The following is a 23,598-nucleotide window of genomic DNA, read 5'->3' on the forward strand; positions in this document are numbered from 1 at the left end:
CGGGGGTGGAGGGTCGGGGGGAGGTGTCAGTGAGAGTCACTGTGTGGCCACTAGGGGCGCTGGGGAGCAGCCGCCCGTCCGCTCCACTTGTGACTGCCCTGGAGGGAATGGGCTGGAGTTGCTACATTTGTTTTCTGTGGGAAGCCTCCCATTTTTTAAATGTAGGCTTACATCTTTAAAACATTATGTGTCAGCTGAACAAAGAATCCTTGAAGTCCACATGTACGAGGCTTGGTTTGAAGCCTCTAGCCTAAAGCTTTAACCACTAAGCTCTCTAGGGCTTATGGTTATGATTATTCAGCCTCAAATTCTTCCTGACTTTCTTTTCTCCTCCTTTTCTCTCTAAAACTACAAGCACTGGTTCCTTTCCCCATCCCTGTCTCCCAACCGGTCCTCTTCTGAAATCTATCTCCTGTATGAGCGAGAGTATGACCTGAGACTGCAAAAACATAGGCTTCTTGGGCCGCCTGGGTGGCTCATTCGGTTAAGCCTCTGCCTTCGGCTCAGGTCATGATCCAGGGGTCCTGGGATTGAGCCCCACTTCTGGCTCTCTGCTCAGCAGGGACTCTTCTCCCTCTCACTCTCTCCCTGTGCTCTCTCTCTGTCTCTCTCAAATAAATAAATAGAACCTTTAAAAAATAAATACAAAGCATAGGCTTCTTGCAAAAGGTGAAAGTTCGTGTAATCAGCGGTGCGTGTCTCTTTCCAGTGTCCCTTCTGAACCTGCCGAGCAGGGCGTCCCTGGCTCCCTGGGAGGGGAAGCAGAGCTCATGGGGGCAGGGAGCGTTTCTGAAATGCAGCAAGGGTCCACCGTGCTTGAGTTTCCTCCCTGTTGTTTATGTTCTGTTGCGTGTGCATATGAATTTATATCAGTTTTCTAACTTTTATGGTGGTTGAGTGAGGCAAATGATATAAAGCATTGTTGTAATTGTTCATGTGCACTGTCAGCTCAAAGCCAGCTGTCTCCCCCACCAGGAGTGGCCCGCTTTTCCCAAGAGGCTGAGAGAATCTTTACATCCGCGGTAGTCAGGGGACTCTCTGATTGTCATTTTGGTGGTTATGTTTCAGTGGGGAGTCCTCCCTGCAAAGTGCTCGAAGGATTTCCTGTGTGAGGTGGAATTACCAGTCTTTTGTCAGAGAATTAGCAAATCAGATCTTGGCCTGAGAAAGGAAAAGGGCAACCTGTGAGTAGCAGATTGTCCTGCGCTTTGGTGACATGTCCCTTGCTTTTAAAAATGGGCATGGGGCGCCTGGGTGGCACAGCGGTTAAGCGTCTGCCTTCAGCTCAGGGCGTGATCCCGGCGTTATGGGATCGAGCCCCACGTCAGGCTCCTCTGCTATGAGCCTGCTTCTTCCTCTCCCACTCCCCCTGCTTGTGTTCCCTCTCTCGCTGGCTGTCTCTATCTCTGTCGAATAAATAATAAAATCTTTAAAAAAAAAATAAAATAAAATAAAAAAATAAATAAAAATGGGCATGTGGTCAGATCTGCAGGCACCCAGGCTCCGGGTTCCATGTCCTGCATGGTAGATTGGATCCTCAAAGCCGTGAATTCCTAGTAGTTCCTTGTGCAGACAGTGGAGGCCGTTCCGGGAGATAGACAGGGACAGGCAGATGGAAGGGGAGAGACAGGAGGGGGCTGGGGGAGAGACAGAGAGAGGCCCAGAAAGAGGGCACAGATGGAAAGGTGCGTTGAGAGGTGGGAGGAGGGAGCTCTGTGCTGGCTGAGGAGATAATGGGCAAGTGGGGATAGGGGGGAAGGGAAGGGGAGTTCCTGGTGGTGGTGTTGGGGGGCATTGGGAGGGAAGGCAGGATGGAGCACAGTGAGGTCCTGGGGGGGGGTAGGGAATCAACTTCCTCTGAGGGAGCCTCTCTTGCGGAAGGGACATGGGTCTTCAGGGAGGGAGGACGCAGCCATGCTGATGACACGGGGCAGAGCTTGAAGCTTCCTAGCGTTAAGCATCTTATCTCGCCCAAAAGGCTTTGAAAGGCACCTGGGTTCAGGAGTGCCAAACCTCTTGTGAGATTTCCTCTCCATTCAAAGGTTTCCTTGGATGGAATCCCAACAGGTGGTATTGCATTTAAAAATTGTTATCGTGGGGGTGACTCATACCGTCTGAGGTTGCTTAGCAGAATTGATGGTTCTATTAAGTGCTTCCTCATTCGCAGTCCTGACCGTCCCCCCACCCACACATTGTATATCTACTGCTTTTATTGGCGTCTGTGTTCACCATCTTATTTGATGTCATAACAATGGGTGAGTATCAGTTTCATCATTTTATAGATCAGGGTAGTGATGCTTCAAATAATAATGAGCCATACCCTATGTTGAGTGGATCAGTGTGTTTTAACACACACTGTGACCATGCTTTCCACATTTTTACCTCCTTAATCCTGCCAGCGATCCTGAGAAGTGGTGGTTGCCAGCCCATTTTACAGATCAGGAACTGATGTCTAGAAAGATTAACCCACCCAGGAGCACACTGGGTTAAGTAATTTGATCCTGGCTCCCAGGGCCTCCTGGGCTGGAGGCAGCTGCTGCTGTCATTTCTTAGAACAGCGCTAAATGACATGACAAGCAGGCTCCTTTATTATTTTTTTTTTAAGAGATGTTAAAACCGAGGCTTTAAGCATTAAAATGACTCGCCCAAAGTTTACCCTCTTTTTTTTTTTTTTAAGATTTTATTTTTAAGTAATCTCTGCATACAACCTGGGGCTCGAATTTATAACCCTGAGATCAAGAGTCGCTCACTCTACCAGCTGAGCCAGCCAGGCGCTCCCCAAGGTTACCTTCTATTGCGTTATTTGCTAGGACTGTGTTTCAGGTTTGCGCATTTGACATTTATGAACTCTGTATTCTACCTAAGTGTCTCTTATGTAACTTTCTTGTCAAAGTGTCTTATCCCAGAAAATTTAGACAAGCGAGCCTTTTCAGTTAGCGAAAGACATCAATCAAGTCAGCGTTTCCCTCTTCTGTCACTTATCAGGGTGTTTCACCTGAAATTGGGTTCAACCATTGGATTTCACTGAGCAGAGGTGCTGAGAATTGTTACCGACCTAGATTCTCATGAAAAGACACGGTAGACGGTGCTTTAGGAAGAGTCACTGTCCAGAGTGACTGTCCCATCTCTTGACTTCCATTTTGGTGTGTTGGCAGCCCTGTCAAAAAAGCATTAAAGTAGTATTGCTGCGTCCCAAAAAGGGGAGAGGCCGTTTCATTGAAACTGCATGGTGGTCGGCTTTGTAACATGAGGCAAAATCTCACTTTTTGCTAAATCAGGTTATTCTCCATTTAGTAAAATAACAGTGCAAGTATTGATACCACAGTTGATCCTTGGGAAGCTCCTTTTTGTCTGATCTTACGATGTTTTACTCATTTATATACTGCCTCTTTTAAGATCTCTCCTGGTATTCAGAATAAGATGCAAGAAAAAATGGGAAAAACAAAATTAGGGGAAATGCAGATAAATTAGGAGATAAAGGCCTAGTCTGAAGTGAAATGTAGCCTGCTGATTCAACGCTGAGCCACAAATTTGTCTTTTTGTCCTGACCAAACCAAAATGAGATTCAATTATATCCGCTAGGAAGCAATTGGCTTATTCCTAAGGGAGCCAAACTTTTCCTGACACACAGAGTTCATAGAATCATTGAGCTCGGTTGCTAAAGTATTTTCCTAGAAATAGTTTGGTATCAGTACCCCCATCATGTGTGAGTACCCATTTTGACTTTTCCTCATAAACTTTGTGTGTTCTCATTTTTAAATCACTGCTCATTTCACCAATGAAAAAACGGTATCTCAGTTAATTTTCATTTCATATAGTTTTAGAGAAGATGGAAACATTTTTCAGATTTTTATTAGCCATTTGTATGAACTCTTTCTGTGAATTGTTAGTCTGTCTTTTGAGTGGTTTTTTTTTTAAAGGGCCTTTAGTTTTTTAATTCTTCACCAGTTATAAAATGATACTGAGCTATTGATTTTTCCATGGATCAAGACCATGTATCTTTATAGATAAGGTTTCTAGAAGTTTGAGACTTTGAGAAATAGTATTTAACTTTATGGTATCATTAATAGTGACCTAAAGTCCTTTAAAATTGAATTTCAGGGGCACAAGTGTGGATCAGTTGGTTAAGTGCCTCTTGATTAAGGCCCAGGTCATGATCTCAGGGTCCTGGGATTGAGCCCCACATCAGGGCTCCACTCTCAACAGGAAGTCTGTTCGAGGATTCTCTCTCTCTCTCTCTCTCCCTCTGCCTCCCCCCCCCGCCAAAATAGATAAATCTTTTACAAGAATTTAATTTCTGAGCTTTTATACTGAGTGTTTAGTTTGGGCACAAACCTCACCACTCCGTGTTGTCTCACCCTTTGTGACTGCCCCCTTTCAGGCATTTGAATTTGGGATTTGTATTTTCAGGCACCTAATCTTTCTTGCTTGTAGTTTCTCTGGCCATAAATAGCTTACTCCGGTGACCAGGCCTTAGAAAACCCGGTTCCTGCTGCCTGAACTCCAAAAAAGTTAAAACGTGTCTCGAGCTTTTCCTTGCCTTTTTTTCTATTTGTAAACATTCTTCTCATTCGTAAACATGGCAAATTTGCACATGAGAAAATCTGCCAAATTTTTTTTTTACCTAACCTCAAAAGACCTGTTCCCCACCATTGTTCTTCCGTGAGATTATTTTTAAGAAATTAGTATCCTATCCCAACTATTCTGACAGATTTTCTGATGGCTGCTTCCGAGCATTTTCAGGCAGAGTTCATCGCTTTTCTAAGAATTCATGACTTTCGCCGAGCTCCCTGATTGGAAGCGAGGTGTGTGTGTGGGGGGGGGCGGGGAGAGGGATGCTTCCACTTCCACCTGCAGCTCTGAGGTCTGGTCAGAAGGTCCTGGTCCTGTCCTACCATGAAAGGAACACCAGGCTGATGTTTATGCATAGTGTTGTTTGGTTTCCAGAAACAGACACACTCAAAGTGGTTCAGAAAAAGGGGGGATTTCTTGTAAGTTTCTGGGGAATCCGAGAGCCAGAACGTCACGGGGAGGGATGCTGGTGGACAGTGTGGTCCTCTACTCAGTGAAGCTGTGACCCCCACGTGCCTGCTGCTTTACCTCCTGTTGCCAGCTGGTCACCTCCCAACTGTCTTTTCCTTTAGAGTTGCAAGACCATCGGACCCAGCTCCTTCCATCTCATGATTCCAGCCATCTCGCGCCACTGTATACATTGGTTGCACTTGATCCAAACAGCTGTTTTTGGGGGTGGGGATAGACAGTTAATCGGGGCCCAGAGCCACGGGCCAGGTTGGAATATCAAGACTTAGACTGTAATCCTAGCAGTGAGACCTGCTAGAGGTAGGTGAGGGTTCTGGCCGGCAGCGCCCCTAGATTTCAGACGAAAGGACCCAGCGAGACGTGCCTTGGAGGCCTGCGACATAACATGGTCATGAGGCTTCTTCATGTGTTCACTGTATGACCCTTAGAAGAGATTGACCTCTGGTGTGGAGTAAGAAGGAAAAGAGCCAACGTTAGGCCCGATCACATTTAAAAAAACAAAACCCAAACCCATGTCCTCTCTTCCGCAGACTGAACGCTAATGCGGCTTTACGATTTTGTCTCCGTGGTGAATCCCCTTGATGTCAGACAGCACAGTTGACACCCATATCCAATCCATTCCCGAATAACTGTTAGACTGCCCGCTGTTCGTGTTCAATAGGATCGAAGGAATACTTTAAAGGAAAATGCTTAATTGCTTGGCGAATGTAAAAGGAATCTGAGATTTCTCTTTGCCAGGCCCTTCTGTTCCTAGTCTTCCCCGTCAAATTAACTCACGTCAGAGAGCTCACGTTTGAAATGATGGATTTCACATGGCTCACTTGCAGATTACGGAACACTAGCTAGCTGAGATCCACGGTACAAAGCAGACCTAAAACTGACACTTCAACTGTGCCCACGATCTAGATACTGTCTGACTGCTGTGGACTCTAGAGTAGTATTTTTGTTATAATTTTATTTTGTTATATTAGTCACCATACAGTACATCCCCAGTTTCTGATGTAGTGTTCCGTGATTCACTGTTCGGGATATAACACCCAGTGCTCCATGCAATACGTGCCCTCCTTAATACCCATCACTGGCCTATCCCAATCCCCCACCCCCCTTCCCTCTGAAGCCCTCAGTTTGAAAAAAAAATGTTCAAAATCATTAGCCATCAGGGGGGCGCCTGGGTGGCACAGTGGTTAAGCATCTGCCTTCGGCTCAGGGCGTGATCCCAGCGTTATGGGATCGAGCCCCACATCAGGCTCCTCTGCTATGAGACTGCTTCTTCCTCTCCCGCTCCCCCTGCTTGTGTTCCCTCTCTCACTGGCTGTCTCTATCTCTGTCAAAAAATAAATAAAATCTTTAAAAAAAAAATCATTAGCCATCAGGGAAATTCAAATCAAAACCACACTGAGATACCAACTTACGCCAGTTAGAATGGCAAAAATCGACAAGGCAGGAAATAACAAATGTTGGAGAGGATGTGGAGAAAGGGGATCCCTCCTACATTGTTGGTGGGAATGCAAGTTGGTACAGCCACTCTGGAAAACAGTGTGGCGGTCCCTTAAAAAGTTAAAAATTGAGCTACCCTATGACCCAGCCATCGCACTACTGGGTATTTACCCCAAAGATACAGACGTAGTGAAGAGAAGGGCCATATGCACCCCAGTGTTCATAGCAGCATTGTCCACAATAGCTACATCGTGGAAGGAGCCGAGATGCCCTTCAACAGATGACTGGATTAAGAAGATGTGGTCCATAGATACAATGGAATATTACTCAGCCATCAGAAAGAACGATTACCCAACATTTGCAGCAACATGGACGGGACTGGAGGAGATTATGCTAAGTGAAATAAGTCAAGCAGAGAAAGACAATTATCATATGATTTCACTCATTTATGGAACATAAGATTTAGCAGGAAGATCGGTAGGAGAAGGAAGGGAAGAATGAAGGGGAGGGGATAAACAGGAGGGGGAATAAACCATGAGAGACTGTGGACTCTGGGAAACAAATAGAGTAGTATTTTCTAAAGCTGACCCATCAGTTGATTAAGAGGCAAACTTTGTGATCACCTGTCAGGGTGGGCAGAATGGAGGGGTGTCTCTGGATGTGGGCAGGCTGCCCTCTGGCTGTCTCACAGGGGAGTAAGAAAGGAGAGGGAAAAGGGCCGCCAGGTCCCTGTAATTCACCCCCCTCGCCCGGGGTCAATTTTAGGGCCCAAAGATGACTTTAAATGTCATTAGCTCCTAATCCTCTGTTTAAACCACTACCACCGTTCACTTCAAAAGATTGCCCTGCTCGTTAAATTGGTTCTCGCCTGACATTAATGAGTCTTGAAAAGTACTCAACACTGGCCAGATTGTAACCCATGCGAACTTGCACTGAATGGAAGGGAATTAGGCGGCAGAGACTCCGCCCATTCTCTCTGAAGTAGCATCTGGTAATTAATAGTCTTAGTTAAATATTAAGTAAATGGCTCTGGGGGTTGTTATGCAAGCTGTAGTGGTTTGGTTTTGAAACACCAGAAGGAAATATTTTGGTTTTAGTCTGGGTTTAAAAAAAAAAACAACAACTTTAAACTGGACTCATTATGGTGGAACCGATAGTTTGGGTCTCCCCATGGATTGCTGTCATTGCCTGAAAAATGATTCCCCCCCCTTCTCTTATGATGACTGGAAAATGTGCCCACATTCTTCCCTACCTCTCCTGCCAACCCCCCCCCATACTGTCCCTGCTCCCAGCCCCCTAAGACTGCAGTTTTGGATTTGGGTGTGGTCCTGTTTTGATTGAGCAGAACTGTAGTCCTTCCAGAGGGCAGCCCCCATTCCCAAGTATCCCTTCTAAACGTGTCGCTTAATCTATCTCGGGGGTGTGTGATGGCTTTAGAGCTTAGCTAGGTACGAAGTCATTTGAAACCCCGGGGCCTGGAGGCAGGACAGCTTTATGGAGCTTTTAAAATGATGCAAAATGCTAAACATCTCCTAGATTTGGTGTGCAGTTTGTCCTTCTCCCTTTGGTTTCATGGTAGTTTTTCAAGTCTTATTAAAAAACAAACAAAACAAATAGCATTTGCCAAGTCCTGTCCAGAGTAGAAAGCAAGAAGCAACCAGGCAGGGAGGAGCAAAAGGCATTCAGGATTCTCTGAATTCACTGGAGTGGCCTAGGAAGAGGGTTGGAGGCTGCTGTCCCCTTCTGCCTGCAGGGACAGTCCCTGCAGGGCTTTACAAAGCACCCTCCTGGACCAGACTTTTGTCCTAGATTCCCTCCCACTCACTTGTAAAACAAAAGAATGAACTAATCCATAGCCCTTGGTGGGGGAAGTCTTTCAGATAAAATTTTCAGGTAAAATCTTAACTCTATTTTTTTTTTCCTACCAATCAATTTCATTTGCAAAGCTGCTGCCCTCCGCCCTGGGCCCTTTACATCCAAGAACCCCACTTCACACATGAGAAAACTGAAACCGAAAGACTTAAGTGACTTACCAAAAGGGACAGAACCAGTGAGTAACACAGGGCGTGCTCACCCCTGCTTCTATCTCCAGACACCAGGTCCTTCTCATCTTGCTTCAAATGTGGCTACGCTGTACTCCCCACCCCACCCCGCAATGCAATCCTTCAGAAACGTGCTGGACCTGCGAGGTTGGAACCTTCCCTTTGCGGTGCCCTATAGGTACACAGCCCTGTCAGATTTCCCAGACATTCGTCTCTCGCTTCTCTGTGCTGGGGGCCCTGTGAATACTGCCCTGGTCAGACTGTGTGCCCCGATTTGCTGCACTTCCGCAGAAGGCCAGGAACCCAGGAGGGCAGAGAAGGGCTTTGGTAGCTTTGTTTCGAGGCTGGAAGTCTGAGGACCGCTGCCTGTTGGTCCTGAGGGCTTGCCTACCTAGGCCCACGCTCTGCTTCCTTACCCTGGTTTGCAGAGCACTCAAGTGGAAAAGGAGGAGCGAGGATAAGAGTAGCTCTTTGTCCCATGAGGAGGTGGTGATTTGACCCGCAGGGGACTATCCTCGCCTGAGGAGACAGAAACTCCTGGGGAAGGCCGGCATTTTTCTTGTCCCAGGCTTCTGGTCTCTGGGCACCTTACCTGCCCTGCACTCCGTGCCTGTGGGCCCTGTGGTGTGAGCGCAAGCAGCCCTACTTTCCTCAGTGGCTCTCCCAGAGCTTTTGAGGGTTGGGAAGTGTCCCCTTTGCTGGGAAGGGGGAAGAAAGGCCTTCAGCAGTTAAATGCTCTACCTGTTCACAGCTGGACAGGTCAGGCTTTATTTAGGCCTCTGGAATCTTCTAGAAGCTTGAGAGCTACTAGACAAACCCAGTCTTATTAACCTAATGGCTGTCTCTCTCCTCCTCCCCGTCCTTTTACCAGCACAGCAGCGGAGCTTTCCCCGGAGGAGGCTTTTGTAGCTTCTTCTCTCCAGGGCAGACAGCGGGGTGGGGGGGGCCCTCAGTGAGAGGCCCAGCTGCCACCAGCCCAAGTCAGGCCCTTTTGCTCTGGAGGCCTCCGCAGTCACGCACAGTAGCTGGGAGGCACTAGGCCTGCTTGGGCGGGAGTCGGGCCTCAGTCATCGGAGGGTTCATCTGGGAAACTGAGACTTGCTGGCCCGACAGACTCCAGAGGCACCAGCCCTCTCTCCGGTGCATCTGCTGGTGTCGGAGCCCCAGCTCCAGCACGGTCCTTGTGGGGCTGGGTCTAGTCCACATGCTCTTAGTCTGCAGTATATAATTTTCAAGGAGCCACAGTATAACTGCTTATGAGTAAGTAACAGCCTAAAATTCAGAAGTGTGAGCCATGAGTGGTTGTGTCGGCACAGGCTGAGTGCTCCTCCGAGGAGCAGAGGAGCAGAGCCTCTGTGCCAGCTTTTGAGACCATGGTGGCTCGAAGTGCAGTGACGGCCATCATTTGTCGAGCCTGGACTCTGCGCTCGATGTGGGGCGATGGACTTACAGTACTGAGTGCATTAGAGGCACTGTGGTCATTCTCCTTTTAAGGGCAGAGAAGCAACGTGAGCAGGCTGGCCCAGCTGGCGTAGCCGGTAGGGAACAGACGCAGAATTTGAACCCATGACTATCTGATCCCAGAATCCTGGCCACAAACCACTGTCCTCGGCACTAGCCTTTTCCCTTAATTATGTTCAACGTACCCCCCACTTTGTTATGTATTTAACAAGCTCAGTGAATTTTATTTTTTCATTTTACAAGTAGCAAACCACATTAATACAAAAAGCAAGAAAATAAGAAAAAGTTCCCTAAATTCTACCTCCTTTATTGATTGGAGGGCAGTTCACCCTTTCCATCTATTTGCCGGCCTATCCACACAATGTTCGATCACAGCGTACGGTTTGCATACTGCTTTGTGATAAATGGTGTGCTAGAACATTAAATAGGACTCAGAGTTCATGCATGAATACATAGGGAAAAGAGGGAAGTGGGGCTGGGATGACTCAGGAATCTTTCAGCCTAAAAGGAATAATTGAATGAAAGGATGGTTTGTTTCCCCCAAGAGTTAGGAGACTTGGATTCTAATCCAAGTGAAAATTGCTGCCTGTTTAACACAGCGTGTGTTTCAGCAAGCTGGGATGGGCTCCTGGCTTGCTGGCCGTCCAATGTACGCAACCCGTGGTAGTCCAGAGTTTACTAATAACTACCCAAATGGCATTTATTTCTGGGCCTCAGTTTGACCATCTATGAAATATGGAATTGAACAAAATAACCTCAGGGACCCTCTTATTTTCAGAGTATTGCAATTATAAGAAATATTGATGGGGATGGATCTTTCCAGATAGTCAGTTTTTGTTCTGACTTCAACAATGCATCTGGCCCTATAAAATCTCCCTGGAGTGACACCCCCTACACCTCGACTGGGTTAGCTCCTACCAGTTTTTCTTGGGATCTCCCATGAAGAGCAATAGTGGTTCCCTGTGAAAAGGGTCCTTAGGGAGATAGTTGGACCCACCCAAGTCTGAGTCACTAGGAATCATTTGGCCTTGCAAATTCAAGCCAAGGAGGGGACAGAGGGATTGCCTGAGGGTTCAGCACTCATCCTAGTTCAGGCACAAATGGAATGGCAAACATCAAGCACGCAAATCTTGCTTTGAGCTTCCGTGTGTGCGCGCGCGCGCGCGCGCGCGCGCGCCTGTGTCTCCGCCCACGCCTGAGTCTCCGCCCGCGCCCATATGATTTCATTGTTTGTATTGCATATGAGCAGATTTAACTAGAAAAAGATGTTTTTGTTTCTTTTAAAATTAAATTTCTTCTGGCATTCACAGGCATTGAAATCAGAGGGGGAAAACGTTTTTCAAATACAGAGCAGTTTGACTCTAGAGGTTGGGCAATGACATTCTGAAGGTTTTTCCAAAAACTCCAACTTGAAAATTAGCAAGCTGTGAGCAGCAGTAAGCTGGCTTCCTTTTAAACTAACACTGCTATACAAATAAAGGCTCAATGAATGAAATAAGAGAGCTGATTTCTTTTATGAGGCCATAATAGAAAGTTCAGGCAGAGGAGAAAATGAATCTCTGCATTTAATGCTAAGGCTACGATCCACACCTGGATGGGGGCTTTGGGGAGGGGGGTAGAGAGCGTGTCCCAGCCTGGCCACGCCCCCACGAGCACTTCTTAAACAAGAGGTGTGTGAAATAGATCAAGGTTGAGCAATTTCCCGTGTCTGTCGACATAATTGGGAAAAACATTTAGAAAGAGGGAGCACAGGGGGATGGCCTGAAAGTCTCCATTTTTCTCTAGCCAACCCAACATGACGGTTTCATTAGAATTCATTAAAAAAAAAAAAATAGGGACTCATTCACTTGGGTAAGCATTCCCAACGAGCTAAATGTCCTTTGAGGCTTTTGCTTACTGGGGCCTGAATTCAGAAATTTAAACCTAATTTTGTACTGTTGAAAGCTTTTAGAATGTGTAAGAGTGGGTTTTATGCTTTAAAAAAAAAAAAAAAAGCATGCTAATCTACAAAGAATGTTTGACTATTTGCCCTAAAAGGGTATGTTTAACACTGAATGGATTAAATAATTAAAACTCTATCAAGAGCCTGAGTTTCAAAAAACCAGGTGCTTGTCTGTATTTAAAAACCTCTCAGTTACCTACAAGGGTGTTGAAGGTGTGCTAATCTGTTACCTAGCTCTCTTATGGATCTCAATTTTGTGTAATTTTACACATTCATGAGGAATATAGATAAGGAAAATCTATAAAAGAATAAAAAACCACCCTTTCTGGGGTGTCACCTTTAAGATTAAAATTTAAAGAGCCATTCATGAGATGGATCCCGGTCCAGAAAATAACCTTGGAAAGCCTTGGAAAGCAATAGGAACTTTTGTAATTGAGATTCCCCTACAAAAGCCAAGGTGTATGGATAGACACCGTAATCAAAACCCCCATGATAAATAACTCTGTTGCAGTCCCCTGGCCATTTTCACCCTTTTGCAACCTGAAACGCTGAGATTATGCGCATTTAAACACTAGACATTGATACAAGCAGGAAGACAAGCGTGAAGGCGTCTCCTGAAACATCTGTCTCTTGGGTTCTGGCAGAGACATCACGCTTAAGACTCCACCTGCAGTTTTTTGTTCGGGGACCTTGCAACCATAAACTTAATGCATTAGTCATTGCTACCAACACTCTGGTCCTCAACTACATCCAGGTAGACCCCTGCCAAGCTGGGGAGGGGGGCAGTGAGTAAAAGCAGATTACGATGTGCCTGTCTCTTAAAATGATGAGATGGTGCTGGAGTGTAATTGATCTCACGCGAGCTCTTCACAGCTACTGTGAAAACCGCGGGACCCAAGCAAACACTGTAGCAATAGGAACTGTAGCAGTTCTGTATCTATAGTATGATGGATGGTTCCACACATGAAATAGAAGTTCCAGGAGTCGGTCATTGTTTCTAAAAATAATATACATATATGTAAAAAGAAGCCTGCAACTCCACAGATGGCACAGCACTTCCAAATATATTCCCTCCCCCCCTTAATATATTCTTATCTCAATCTAACATCATTTTGGTAAGATATTTAATAACTGCATTTACATATGATAAAGTGGAGGGTGTATTATTGATAATCCCACTCAATTCGGCTGGCCTTCCTATGTCCTCCTACAGTGTCCAGCCTAAAATAAAGGGTGTCTTTGGAGGAAATGAAGTCTTTGGAATGGGCCCAGTGGGTTTGGCTGTAGGGGGTAAAGAGAATATTCGTGGGTAGGCAAAGGCACCCCTTAGGAAAGTTCAGAGAAGACCAATCATATAATGCATCACTATCACATATTTTGGGTAAATAAGAGCAGAATTTAGAGAAATCTGAGCATTAGGTAAAGACTGGGTCTTTTTTTTTCTTCTTCTTCTAAAGGAAAGTTTGCACCTTTTCACTCAGTGACCCACGTCCTGGTTTCACCTCGTGTCAGCACCTTCTCAGAAAGCTCCTGGCAGTTTTCTTCGGCTTGTCCTTAACCTAGAATGATGGTTTAAGGGCCTCGAAGGGGTTTGGTGATGTCAGAGCTGATCTTAAAATACTTTCACCAAAGTCCTTTTTAAGTCTACACTTTCTCCTACAAGTCAAAACCCATTTAGATAAAGTTCTCAATGTCTTCTTCCCTCTCTTTTATTTTTAAGCCAAGAAGGTATCTGTTGAATTTTACCTTAAACCCTGAAGATAATCCTCCCAGCTTTTGTGTTCCAGGAAATGACTCACTGCAAGGACCCGCCCTTCCCCATTTGACTTCAACAACACTCACAGATTTCCCCCTTGTTTACCTGTGACAAGGCCAGACTCAACCCTCCAATTCCCGTTCTTTGCCTTGTCAATGATTTGAACCCTGTCTCCCCCGACCAGTCTGGACAATACCTGACTTGACCAAACTTGAAACTTCTCTCCCTGACCTCACCCTTGAACTTTGACGGACCTACGCCCCAAACAGCACACAGCGCCTCCTGAAGGGCCCTCCTGAGAATAAACTGAGCTCAGGGTCCACATGTTCTGATCTGTCCTGTCCCTCTCCCCACATCCGGGGAACAACTTCATTCCTCCCTAGTAAAGGAAAGCCCTTCTCTGTCTGATCCTCGAACGCTCGCAGATCTCCCGATGAGAGGGGTTGCCCGATTGCCATAGTCCCTTCCCCTTCTTGCAAGAATCCTTTCCAATAAAGCCTCTCCCTACCTAAATCCAGATTTGGGGTTTTTTGTTTGTTCAATAGAGACAATGAGGAAGCACAGAGGCTCCTACCCTAGGATACATCTGTGAGGCGTCACAACCGTTCTCTTCCAAATACCGTTTTGTGGCAAATTTTATGTTTGCTGCCCTTATGCAACATACAGCCCTTTGTTAGTGCAGAATACCTTTCTGGAAGGCATTTGAATGTTTCCTATCACCAAGGCAACATATAAATAACAGGAAAATGGGGACGAGGGGTCACCTTGTTCAGGCTGGCATTTAGCCTCACTTGGGATTCGATGCAGAAACCAGATAGAGATCTAAAGATTGCTGCTCGAACGTGAAGCGGGTTCCTAATTTTATTTTTATAGTGTCCAATCACAAGCATTAGATATGACTGATTAGACCAAAACAGGCGGTTGACCCTTGAATAACACGGGTTTGAGCTGTGCAGGTCCACTCATTCGTGGATTTTTTCGATAAATACAGCCTAGCACTGTAAAGGTGAATATGTTTTCTCTTTCTTATGATTTTCCTAATAGCGTTTTGTTTTCTCTAGCTCACTTATTGTAAGGATACAGTACGTAACACATATAACATACCAAAAAATGTGTTACCTGGCTGTTTGTATTATCAGTAAGGCTTGTAGTCAATAGTGAGCTTTATTAGTAGTTGGACTCGAGGAGCTCCTGGCTGGCTCAGTCGGTAGAGCACACCACTCTAGAGAGCCTCGGGGTCGTGAGTTTGAGCCCTACATGTGGTATCCAGGTTACTGAAAATTAAAAAAAAAATTTTTTTTTAAAGTTACATGTGGATTTCCCACTGAGCCCCTACCCCCTGCGCTGTTTCAAGGATCGACTGTACATTCAATTGTCATTACAAAAGCATCTTCCACAAACAGACATTACATTATTTCTGTATGTTCTCCCCCTTTATTTTATTTTTAATTTTTTAAAATATTTTTTATTATGTTAGTCACTATACAGTACACCCCCTTTATTTTAGAGCTGGCTTTCCCAGGGTTCGTGAGACTCATTGAGAACCCGTTCTCTAGTACCCCCTTCTCAGCGGGGTGCAGGTAGTCTATTAACTTGTTTTATTCCCGTTTCTAAGTCAATAAATAGTTCACAAAGAACATGGATTTTTAAAGGGTTCTGTATCATTTTCAAGTAATATATGGAAAAACTATTCTAATTCTTTTAGGACGTGTAGGCTGTTGATTACATCAAATGTGTGTTCTATTTGATATGCTGTTTCCATCAGGGACCTTGATCTCGAGAGATGTATGATTAGGTCTGTAGTAATCAATCCTCCAGTTTTTTGTTCCTCTCCGTAGTAGAGCCTAGAAGTTACATAGTATCAAAGAAGGTGTTACATAGCATTTTACATAAGATTCTCAATTATGCTAGAGTACTGGCTGCAATCCTAAATTATTTACTGATACAACTTGGACTTTATTTTTTCATGAGCTTGGTAGATTCAAAGAGTAGGACTTTTAAGTCAAAACATCTGAATGATCTGCCTCCACACACGGAGCTATGACACAGAAAAGCTACAGAATAAACACTAGCACCTTGAAAAAATGCATGTTCCTAGGTCCTCACTTCTCAGATTGTTACAGTCTCTGAAGCAGTGAGCACAGCCATTCTCCAGGGAGCCATGGACGGTCCATTTACTCATTTAGTGGAGATTTTTATTCTATACTGTGTAGTTGTAATTTGATATTTCCCACATTTCTGGAAACATTCCCTCGGTGTAATCCTGCATCATCTTTATTTAGCCCTATTGCATTAACTTTCTAATGAATCTCCTTCCAGCTATTCAAATGCACCCCCCACCCCACACACGGCGTGTAGCGTGACCTCGCCTGCAAATCTGACCACACACCACTCTTTAAAACATGTTAATGTCCAAGCACCTTAAAACTACCTATAAGGCCTTTTACGACTAGATTCCTGCCTCAATCTCTACCTTTAGCCCTTCCTCCTGTGCATTCTCTGGCATCACAGAACTCCTGACGATGAGCCACGTTCCCAGCTCAGGCTCTGCATTTTTGGCATGCCATGCTCCGCTTTAGGCTTCCTTCCCAGAACTGCCACTGCCTTTCATGATGTCCCCTGCTCCTGTCTGCTGCAAGACTCCTCACCAGCATCCCCTGTAGAAAAGCCACTCCGGATCTCGCATCTGCATTCCCTACTGGATGGCTCCTTACTGTCCCTCGAAGCTACCACATAGCAGCCACTCCAATAATTGGGCAAAATAAATAAAGGTTGTTTCTACAAAGATGATTTAAGAGCTGTCCCCCTGCAGGGAACAGACCTGTAAAGAAGTCATGAACAGTTCAGGGTGCTAAAGATACACTAGAAAAATCTACAAAGTCCTGAGGTAGTGCCCTCGAGATCTTTTTACAATGGAATTCCCCTGCCCCCCCCCCACAATCCCCCTGCCATCTGCAATGGTTCTCCAGTGTCCCTGATGGAAAGTCAGGATCCACATTTGGTCGAGATTCCGTCAAGGTGTTTTCAGTATGAAAGTAACAATTCTATTTGTTTCTGAACTGATAATAGTCAAATCAGAAAGCAGATTCTATTGGCTTTTTAAAAAGAGTGTCAGACCTTCTTTCTTACCTTGTCATTGCTGGGCAACAACTCAAATTGTAGCCACTCGTTCATTCTTTCAACCAACATCTGCCAACACTCCCCTTAGTGCTGGGTAACAAGCAACGAACAAGACAGTGCCGTCCTGTGCTCCTGGGATTACCGTGGAGGCAAAACAGTAATAAGAAAATCAATACAGTAAAGATGGTTTGGTTATTGTTTGGGCCACAGCCAGGGTGAGAGCAGAGACCTACTTGAAAGAAGGTGATCAAGAAAGCGCTCTTTGTGCTGTTTGATTTAACTTAAGGCTTGAAGGGTGAGGGGGAGCCAGCCAGGTGGGAGGCTGGGAGAGATTTCCAGGCCGAGACAGGTGGAAAGAGCAAGGATCCCCAGCTGCCCCAGGCACTATTCCAGACTCTGGGAGCATCTGCTCACGGTGAGAATGTGGCCGAAAAAATAAAAATATGCAGTCTAAATGGAGGCAGGATAAAATTCTATGAAGAAACAGAAAAAGGTATGGGGAGAGGTAGCCTTGTTAGGGAAGGTGGTCAGGGAAGGCCCTTCCAACACTGTGGCATTTGGGCACAGGGCTGACTTGACATACAGTTTACCTATAGCTCCTGTGTAAATTGTCTATGGCAAGTCTAGAATGTTTTGCACTTATGAGCAGTCTTTCTGTATTCACGATGTCTGTATTCATTTGGAAACTGTGTTCCCAAGAAGTCTGAATGGCCTGGCAAGCGAGACCCTAAGAAGAAGCTAGAAGATAGGTCGATTTTTAAAAGTACGAAGGCACTTTCCAGCTGGTCTTTTTCATCTTTGAAACAAAACTTGGGCTGTGAGTCAAATCTGTAAGACGTTTCGTCCATCAAACAGCAATTTTACATAGAGGCTTGCGTTGCCCCTACTGTGTGGACCGTGGCCTTACAGCGGTGGGTGCAAGTGGGAAAGGGTTCAGAGAGAAGAACGTGGGTGTGCGTGTTGGCCCAGAGAGCAGACACCAGCGGGCTCCAGTCAAGCCTCTCTCATTACAAAGGGTCACAGGGAGGTTACAGCCCCGGTTACAGTCCCATTTGGGGGTTGCTGACTGTGTGATCCCCAGCCCCTCCTAATAGAGTTAATCACTCACTGGCCAACTGGAAAATCTGTGGTGCCCTGCTTCCCCCGCCCCTGCCCTCCCCTGAGCCTGTCCCCCTCCGGACTCCCTCCTTTGCCTCCTGCAGAGAGCAGGCGGCAGGCAGGGGACCCTCTGGGATTCCTGTCCCTTCCTGCTCAAAGATCAGCTCTTCAGTGGAGTCCTCTGGCTCCAGGGGAGGAGAGCCAATTCTTCTCTGCCTGGGAGAAACCTTGTAATGAAGTCATCCTGCCAGAGATGCAGAGGAAACAGCAAAGTCAGGGCGTGAGGGGGAAAAAAAACCCAAAAACAAACAAAAACAAAAAATCCCATTTTTTTGGAGGAAAGACATTCTTGCAACCAAAATGAAAAGGAATTGATCTTCAGAGGTGATGGGTTCAAGAATATTTCCACGTCTACAACCCCCTGTCCCGTGCAGTGGCATCTCAGTTTCTAGGGGGTTGTGAGTTGTGTTTTTGTGGTCAGTGTCAGCATGTCTACACCAAGCAAGCCCTCCCACAGAGCTTACTAGAAACAGAGGTCTCTTGGCCGAGAGCCTGAAGAATCAGGATGCTGGTGGCCAAGATGCGAACTTAAAATGTTATGTTCTCACCTCGGGCTGGCTCCGAGTAGGTCTGAACCTACTTGGCGGAAAGGTGTCACCTGCAGATGGAATTACACCAGTCCGTCTGGCTGACTGGTTTCGTGCCTGACGTGTGAGAGCCTCCACCTGGAAGTCGGGGCTCAGGTACTCCCTCCTCTCTAGAAGACACTGTCCGAGGTCCAGATGTTTCCCAGGAGGGAGGTTAAGTCTTAGAGCAGGGCCCATTACTTTAGCAAGTGGCATGTGAAGTTGCTATTCCCAGGGGTGCTGACGGTGGGGGAGCAGAGCAGCCGAGTCAGGGCTCTGTGGTCCTAATGTTCATGTAATGCCTCTGTTTTCAGTGTGGAGAGAAGAGAAGTGATAACCAGAAAACTGGGGGGCAGTGAGGAGTAAATAGGGGTATTGATACACGCACAGCTGATGGAGGGCGTTAGGGAGATAGTGTGCTTGGGTCTCTTGGGACTGCTTTGGCACACGGACTTGGTAACCACCCCTGCTATCATGTTGGTAGTTGTTCAGAAATGAATATGAAATTGGCTTTGCCCAGGGCTGATAGCACAGCCAGTGATGTCAGCCCGAGAGTGGAAATAGACGTTGTATAAAAAAAATAGAAGAGTCCATTTGGCTCTTCCCCCTGATTCATTGAGTAGATACATATCCAGGGCGCCCTCACCCCAAACTGACATCATCCACATTGTCATAAGTGAATTTTCTTCCTTACATCCTATGATTATGGCTCCCATAATTTTGTTAGCTTGCATATTGAATTTTTCTTCTTATGCATTTCCTTAGCTCTCCATTTCCTTCCCAGCCTTTTAACTGGTAATTTCGTTTGCTCAGAGACTGCAGCGCAAGAAAGCACCTCATCGAGAAAGCGTGCCTTCCCCACGAATGTGCGGTTGTTTGAGCGCGAGGAAATGTAGCTGGCACTCTCAGCCTTTAGAGACGGAGAGTGCCCAGTCCTGAAGGTCTGCGGACTGTCAGCCCCTGTTCTTATCACGTTAGCTCAGTGTTAAATTTCTTGCCAAGTAAGAGAAAGGGGAAGATTTGGACGTATGTGGGGGGAACAAATCTGGGTAAGCAGAAGTCCCCTGACCCTTGAACTTCCTCCAACAAGGACCATTAGCACAAGTGCTTCCTTAACATTGCTTTCCTGGTTAAAGATGGCCGTAATCCGTTTGGGTTGCGGCAGGAGTTACGTGAGCCCGCACCATGAACCATATATCTTTCTGAGCAGCATGGTTCACTGGTCCCGGGAAAGGCCAGCCACTGAGATGAGGTTGACTGGATTCAGAACTTGAATGGACGAAGCTGTATGGCTTGACGCCTTGGAGTCTTTAATCCTTCCAGAAGGCGATCTTTTTTTTTTTTTTTTTAATTTCTCTTGCGTGACCACCATTCAGAGCTTTTCTGAGTTGTGTAAGAATGTAGACTGTCAGACTGAGGCAATCTCTAGCTCCAAATGTTCTTCACGCCCAAGAGCCTCCCTTTACAGGAAGCCAACTTGAAATGACCCAACTCTGACTAAATGTGTGAGGAGAGCCAGTGATGGCCTGAAAAACTAGGGGTGTAGTATCAGACCTTTAGCCTAAAATCAGGCTTGGGGTCTGTCAAGTCAGCATGATGGCCACCCCAACCTCACCATGTCCAGAGACTTTCTCCTCCACAGACAGCGCCATAGAACATAGACATTTTCTCTTGTCACCAAGTAATTCAAGACTAGACTCTCTCTGAGGCTGGGGATATTTCAAGATCTACTGAAGCTGAATCCCATTTAAATAGTATCTATGGTTTTTCTAATTGATTTTTTTTCTTCAGAAAATTCTGATACACATTACAGAAACGCCAGTGCTTTCGTCTACACAGCTGTTTTTGTTTTATTAAATGTTTGGGTTTGGGTGGAGTTGAAAGCGGACATGTAAGAACATTTGTTTTTATGACCAACAATTTTTAAGACCGATGCTTTATGGTGAAGCACAAGTTCCCTGGGTGCCTGAGCTTGAAGAAGGGTCTGGGCAGACGTTCCTTGTGTCACTCTCATAAGTTCTCCCATCTGCTAGGCCCACTTGTAGAACACGACTGATAGAATTGTGGGAACATTTGTAAGATGAACGAAGCAGAGAAACTGGCCGAGGCCGAGGTGAAGTGGGAGATTTGCTCAATTAAGTTTTAAAAAATCACCAGGAATTAGGGTATGTACATGAAAATGTCTCGGGAAAATTAAGAGATCAAAAACTGATCATTTAAATTTAACCTACTGGTCTCCCCCTCTGATTATATCTTTGGAGAAAAATAAGAGAGTGACTTGCTAGGGTCCTTTGAAGGAACAGCGCCTTCCTGACTTTTCGCCAGAGTATATCCCATATTTGCTTTATGATATGCACCATAGATAGGTTGCTGTTAGCAATGTTGATTTGTAACATCTAAATGGCTCCCAAGTCGGTGTATATAGAAGCAAGTGGGGATTTAGGTAGCGCCAGCAGCAGCTTATTAATGCACTATGCTGACAAGCTCTAGCTTGCTGTTGATAAACACAAGAGCTCTGGGGGGAAATGAGAGCTCATTCTGGAAGCTAATAATAGAAATGGTACCACTACAGAGGCCAAGCCACTGAGCTTCCCATTCAGCTTGGGGATGACCTTGCACACAACCTTGGCAGGACTAGAGGTTCGGGAATAATGATCGTGGACATTATACCATAGCATGCCAGAGGGGCCATTATGATCCCACCATGATCACCCATGAGCAGTGATGGCATGGACCATGGTCTTAGGTGCCTCCACATTGCCGAGGTCATCATGGATAACCTTGGCCACGAGGGCCAAGCCCTCGGTCTGTAGATGGCACTGCTGACAATCTTGAAACAGTCGTCATTGTCACAGCTGTCTCCCTTCCTGAGCACTGTGACATCAGCACAGGGGTTCAGGATGATACCGCTTTGTCTTTACCTTTCAAGTGAGCACCAGCCTGTTTGAGGTGGTGAAGACAGCAGTGGGCTCTCTGAGGTGTTCAGCACAACACACCATTTGATGTGGGTGGGATCTTGCTTCTGGAAAATGGGGATGGAATTCCCGTTGACGGTCAGCTTTCCGCTCTCAGCCTTGATGGTTCCTTGAACTTGTAAGGGTAGAATCACTTATTAACATGTAGTCCATATTATCAAGGTCAAGGAAAGGAATCACTAATGGCCACAACGGCCACTTTGGAAGCAGGCTGGTGACAAGGCACCTACAGACAAATCCCCTTAATCCAACTTTTACCATCATGACAAGGATGTGGCCAGCACTGCATAACAAGGTGGCTCAGTACATTGAGTGGCTGACTTTTGATGTGGCTTGGGGCTGGGTCTCAGGCTCCTGGGATCGAGCCGGGCATCAGGGTCCGTGCTCGGGGTGGGGGTGGGGGTCTGCTTGAGGATTTCTCTCCCTTTCCTTCTGCCCCTACTTTGGCTCATGCTCCCTCTCTCCCTCTCTAAAATAGATAAATAAATCTTAAAAAAAAAAAAAAAGGTGAGGCTTCTATTGAGTGGGGAAGAACTGAGAATTGCATGCGTTTTAAACATGATAAAAGAAGTAATACATTTTAGACCAAGTCCAGGTAGCAAGGTTGAGTAGTAAGGGCTTATGAGTTCAAATCTTTTTGGTTCCTGAGTTCCAGATAGCAAGTGACATGAGGTTTGATAGCAAGAAGTTTATCCACATGTTTACCTAAATCTCTTCAGCTTCAGAATTCAGGAAACAAGAATTTGGAGAGCGAGGGATATCTGCATATTTACTGCTGGCTTGCTTGTATGCGTGCACGCATTCAGGACCTCGGCTCATTGCGGGGGGTCAGGGGATAAAACCAGCATAGCCAGGGCGCCAGGGTGGCTCAGTCAGTTCAGCGTCCCATCTTGACTTTGGCTCAGGTCATGATCTCAGGGTCATGGGATCGAGCCCCTGTGTCTGGCTCCACATTCAGCAGGGAGTCTGCTTGTCCCTCTCCCTCTGCTCCTCCCACTGCTCACACACACGCTCTCTCTGTCTCTCAAATAAATAAAATCTTAAAAAAAAAAAAAAAAAAGCATAGCCTACCCTAGAGGTAATCATATGAAAATGAGTGGAGATCAGTAACTGTGTAATTATGTAACCGTGATTCCCAGAGTGCCTAGGACGTGAGGTGAGTTTTTATTTTTCAGATAGGCACATCTGGTTCCACTTCGGTTGTAAAATAAAACCAGCAATCAGGTCATGAGTTCACAAATGTTTTGCTAGGAAGGAGGAAGCCAATCTGGTATTATTTAATAACGTGAGTCCTCCATGGATGTAGCAGAATCTAGAAGGTGGTTTGTTGACTGACTGTAGTTTGAACAAGGCTGATGAGAGCTGGGCCTGGAGGGGACCCCAAGCCCAGTAGGGTAGGAAGGGCCACAGAAAGTGTCACATTCCAGTTAAACTATGCCGACTCAATCTTGAAAACACTAAAAAAGTTAGTCATTTAGGCTGTCCTTGCCCCACAGAGACCAGGGATGATCCTCGGTTAATTGGGGAAGCTAATTGGCGAAGAATTCACTTAGGCTCTTGGTTCAGATTGCTTGGGGTGATTTTCCTGAATTTGTTGGGTTTCTAAGCTGTGGGGAAGTCCTGTTGCAGGTTTACTGTTTCTGATGCAGGCAAGAGCAGAAAGAGGCTTAGGTTGGTCGTCAGTCAGCCAAGATCGAAGGTGGAGTTTCCTTCCAGCTTAAATTCCGAGATTTTTTTTTTTTGCTGTAGCCTAGGCTGGCTGGCTGGGTTACGCACACAGATTTTTAGCGCATGCGTGGAGATGCAAATAGTTTGTGGTTTTAATCAGATGAGAAAGTTGAACATGGTGAGTGACTAACATCTGTATCTTTGCTCTCAAGGGTCTATAAAAATAGAGGTTTTGATCTTTCAATGTTATTTTGCAGTTTATTTTTCTGTGGTCACCAGGACTGACAATGGAAATACTTAAAAACGTGAGGGAGGAGTCTCATAAGAAGGAATTTTCTTTGCAATGGCTGTTACATTATTATCTGAAGTGAATTTTTGTTTGTGTGAAAAACTCAAATAGTACACAAGGTATCCAGCCCAGACCTCAGTTCTC

At 45.8% G+C, this 23,598-nt stretch overlaps 1 protein-coding gene across 2 annotated transcripts in view; it reads left to right on the plus strand.

The window, feature by feature from the left end:
* Positions 1 to 23,598, plus strand: part of SGPP2 (sphingosine-1-phosphate phosphatase 2) — a 72,620-nt gene that overhangs the window by 724 nt on the left and 48,298 nt on the right. The window lies entirely within an intron of this gene.

This window comes from Ailuropoda melanoleuca, chromosome 2, assembly GCF_002007445.2.
Source record: "Ailuropoda melanoleuca isolate Jingjing chromosome 2, ASM200744v2, whole genome shotgun sequence".
Taxonomy (NCBI): domain Eukaryota; kingdom Metazoa; phylum Chordata; class Mammalia; order Carnivora; family Ursidae; genus Ailuropoda; species Ailuropoda melanoleuca.